The sequence below is a fragment of the Pseudoliparis swirei genome, chromosome 6 (genome assembly GCF_029220125.1).
Source record: "Pseudoliparis swirei isolate HS2019 ecotype Mariana Trench chromosome 6, NWPU_hadal_v1, whole genome shotgun sequence".
NCBI classification, from domain to species: domain Eukaryota; kingdom Metazoa; phylum Chordata; class Actinopteri; order Perciformes; family Liparidae; genus Pseudoliparis; species Pseudoliparis swirei.
This window is the reverse complement of record NC_079393.1, coordinates 2,782,773-2,787,219: the sequence shown is the minus strand read 5'-3', so window position 1 is coordinate 2,787,219 and position 4,447 is coordinate 2,782,773. Positions and strand designations below refer to the sequence as shown.

The 4,447-nt window shown below is 52.8% G+C and overlaps 1 protein-coding gene across 2 annotated transcripts in view; it reads left to right on the top strand.

Moving 5' to 3' along the window:
- LOC130195295 (probable E3 ubiquitin-protein ligase TRIML1) overlaps positions 1 to 4,447 on the top strand; it is a 30,047-nt gene continuing 25,600 nt past the window's right edge. Inside the window, exon 1 of one of the 2 annotated variants that reach the window (XR_008832041.1) lies at positions 1 to 81. The gene's annotated coding sequence lies outside the window, so the exon portion shown is untranslated. The remainder of the gene's footprint in view (positions 82 to 4,447) is intronic. The other variant, XM_056416746.1, reaches the window with a different exon arrangement.

Genomic DNA, 4,447 nt, shown 5'->3' with positions numbered 1-4,447 from the left:
CTCTGTTTCTGGCTGAGAAACATTCACCTGGACCCACAACAACAACAACAGCAGCAGCAGCAGAGTCTCTGACCAACGCCGGTGAGTCCACTGTGCTACTAAATGAACTTAAATGTAGTTCCAGTCAGAAAGTAGCAGCAGCTGAACTAACCGGTGGAGCTTGAACCTGATGACGACGGACCCGTAAAGGCAGACGTGTGATTTATAAACACGTTTATTATGTTCATGACATTTGGTGAATGTCCGTGAACTCCTTCCCCGCCTGGTGGTCAGTGCTGTTGGTCTTCGTGAGGCGGCCCAGCTGGTCGTATCGACTGTGGTCCAACATCAGGCGTTAGCGTGAAGCCTCAGGTCTCCTCCGACAGGAAGCTGGCCTCAGCCTGTCCTCCATGTCGGGGCACTGTGTGTGTGTGTCTAACCGGATGAGCCTGTTGCCCCACCTGTTGCTCCACATGTTGCACAACCTGTTGCTCCACCTGTTGCCCCACCTGTTGCTCCGCCTGTTGCTCCACCTGTTGACCTCGACTCGCCCACATTCCACCACCTGCACATACAGTGGAGAGGTGTGAGTCATCAGCACGGATACAACTGCTGCTTTGAAAGTTTATGATGACGAGAGTTTAAAAGTCACATGAGATATGAAGTGAAATTATGGTTCCACAAAAGAGGAGCTTGATACCGAAGGCTCTGGGGCAATATGGTACTACAAGCTCTCTAGTGGGGTAATATGGTACTACAAGCTCTCTAGTGGGGTAATATGGTACTACAAGCTCTCTAGTGGGGCAATATGGTACTACAAGCTCTCTAGTGGGGTAATATGGTACTACATGCTCTCTAGTGGGGTAATGTGGTACTACACGCTCTCTAGTGGGGTAATATGGTACTACACGCTCTCTAGTGGGGTAATGTGGTACTACAAGCTCTCTAGTGGGGTAACAGAGGAGGAAGCGCTGTGCCAACGGCTGCTTGTTTCAGTAGTGGCGTTTTGCTTTTATTTTATTGTCTTTTTTTGCACTTTTCCTCTCTTTTTCTTTTCTTTCTTTCACGTTTGTCTTAATTACGGTCGGACACTGGACCATAACTACTTTTTCGATAATTTACTGTGGCTTTTGTTCACTTTGTCGTGAGTATCGGAGCCAACAGCAAAACAATGACGGGGACCGTCGCTCACTGCTCAGCTGATCGCTGTGTGCAGGCCGAAGCTTCTGCCTGGAGACAGACCTGTGATCCCGCTGGAGCTACGGAGAAGGGCTCGCGGTTGCAGATCGGGTGTCAGCGGAGGGCTAAAACGAGGAGATACAAACCTACCGTACCCGATCATAACGGGAACGGAGGTCTTTGGCGAATAAGACGGATGAGCTCTCGGCTGGTAATGTCCGAGAGGATCTTCCGTGAGAGCAGTCTCTTGTGCTTCACTGAGACGCGGGCTGCACGCGGACTATCCGGATCACAGCGTCTTTGCCCGGCTTCAGGACTGTTCGGGCTGACAGAGACGCTACACAGAGCGGTAAGAAGAGGGGGGGATCGCTGTTTATGTGAATGAACGGTGGTGCCACCCGGACCATGTGTGCGTGAAGGAGCGCTTCTGTAGCCCGAACATTGAGCTGCTGGCCGTGGGGATGCGCATTATTTGCCGAGAGAGTTCACGTCCGCCATTTTGGTTGTCGACGCGTGCCGCCATCAGCTGACGCTGAGGAAGCTGTGGACACCATCCACTCCACTGTGTCTGCTCTGCTGAATCATCAGCCTGGAGCATTCATGGCTATCACTGGTGACTTTAACCACACCACATTGGAAAAGCTCTGCCAACCTTCCATCAATACATAGACTGCCCAACAAGGAACAATAAAACTCTGGACTTGCTGTATGCTAATACTAAGGACGACAGCGCCACTGCCCTTCCCCTCGGCAGGTCTGATCATGACCTGGTCCGCTGACACCCAGGTATGTTCCTCTGGTGAAGAGGCTGCCGGTGACCACCAGGACTGTGAGGAGGTGGTCTCTGGAGGCTAACGACGCTCTACAGGACTGCTTGAGTCAACGGACTGGGATGTGCTGTGTGGACCGCACGGGAGGACATCAACAGTATGACCGACTGCATCACGGAATACATCAAGTTCTGTGAACACACCACCATCCCATCACGGACTGTGCGCTGCTTCCCCAACAACAAGCCCTGGATCACCAGGGACCTGAAGGCGCTTCTAACATGAAGAAAGCTGCTTTCAGGTCTGGAGACAGGATGAGCTGAGAAAGCCCAGCGCAACCTAAAGGTGAAGCTCAGGGAGGCAAGGACTCCTACAGGAGGAAGCTGGAGGCCAAACTCCAGCTGAACAACACAAAGGAGGTGTGGTCTGGCATGAAGCAGATAACTGGCTTCAGGTGGGAGGGAGACAGCCAGGGGCTCCTGGAGAGGGCCAACGAGCTGAACTGTTTTTTCAATAGGTTCAGTTCACAGCCCTCCCCGCCTCCTCCACACATCACACCTCCCAAACACCTCCTCCCCTCTGTCCCCCTGCTGAGCTGCACATCCACCGAGCCCTCAATAACAATGGGCTCCTCCACCTCCCCTCTCTGTGACGACTGACCAGGTGAGAAGACAGCTGAGAAACTACACCAGCGAGAGCTGAAGGTCCTGATGGCATCAGCCCCAGGGTCCTAAAGACCCGCGCCACCCAGCTGTCTGGTGTCCTGCAGCGCCTCTTCAACCTCAGCCTGAGGCTGGGGAAGTCAGTGCTGTGGAAGACGTCGAGCCTGGTCCCTGTCCCAAAGAAGTCAGCACCATCTGGCCTCAACGACTACCGACCAGTCGCCCTCACCTCCCATGTGATGAAGGTGCTGGAGAGGCTGGTCTTGGCCCACCTCCGCCGCAGGTGAAATCATCGTTGGACCCTCTGCAATTTGCTTACCAGCCTCATGTGGGAGTGGACGACGCCATCATCTACCTGCTGCAACGAGCTCAGTCGCACCTGGATGGAACCGGTGTCTCTGTGAGAGTCACTTTCTTTGACTTCTCCAGTGCATTTAACACCATCCAGCCACTGCTGCTGAGTGAGAAGCTGCGGGTGGGCGGTGTGGACGCGTCCACCATCTCCTGGATCACTGACTACCTCACAGGCAGACCACAGTTTGTCAGAATGGGCCGTGCTGTCTGGAACGGTGGTCAGTGATGTTGGAGCCCCACAGGAACTGTTCTGTCTCCTTCCTCTTCACACTGTACACCAGTGACTTCCAGTACACCTCGGAGTCATGCCATCTATAGAAGTACTCTCAGGATTCTGCAGTGGTCGTGTATTAGGGATGGACGGAGGAGGAGAACAGGCCAGTGCTGAGTGACTTGGTAAAGTGAGCCGATGAGAACCACCTGCGGCCGAACGTGGCCAAGACCAGAGAGAGATGGTGGTGGACTTCAGGAGGAAGGCGACAGCTCCTACACCTCTGAGTGTCCTGGGAGTGGACGTGGACATGGTGGAGGAGTACAAGTACCTGGGCGCCTCCATCGACAGCCGACTGAACTGGAAGGCCAACATCAACGCTGTGTACAAGAAGGGGATGAGTCGACTCTGTTTCCTGAGAAAGCTTCGATCCTTCAACGTGTGCAGCAAGATGTTGGAGTTGTTCTACCAGTCGGTTGTGGCCAGTGTGCTGCACTTTGCCATTGTCTGCTAGGGGAGCAGCATCGGAGCCGGTGACACCAGCCGTCTTAACAAACTGGTTAGGAAGGCTGGCTCCATCATCGGCTGCCAGCTGGAGCACCTGGAACAGGTGGTGGAGAGGAGGGCGTTGAAGAAACTGGTGTCCATATTGGACAACCCGACCACCCTCCACCACCTCCTACAGGGACAGAGGAGTACTTTCTCCAGACGCCTCCTCACGCTCCGCCACAAGGAGAGATACAGGAGAACATTCCTGCCGACGGCTATGAGGCTCTACAACAGTTCACCTCTTGCCAGATCACCCTAACCCTTCTTATATTTTGTGTTTTGGTTTTTTATTCTTGTGTGTTGCTGCTACTGACTCGACAAATTTCCCCTTGGGGATTAATAAAGTATATATCTATCTATCTATCTATCTATATGGTACTACAAGCTCTCTAGTGGGGTAATATGGTACTACAAGCTCTCTAGTGGAGTAATATGGTACTACACGCTCTCTAGTGGGGTAATATGGTACTACACGCTCTCTAGTGGGGTAATGTGGTACTACATGCTCTCTAATGGGGCAATATGGTACTACACGCTCTCTAGTGGGGCAATATGGTACTACAAGCTCTCTAGTGGGGTAATATAGTACTACACGCTCTCTAATGGGGCAATATGGTACTACACGCTCTCTAGTGGGGCAATATGGTACTACAAGCTCTCTAGTGGGGCAATATGGTACTACAAGCTCTCTAGTGGGGCAATATGGTACTACAAGCTCTCTAGTGGGGCAATATGGTACCCCA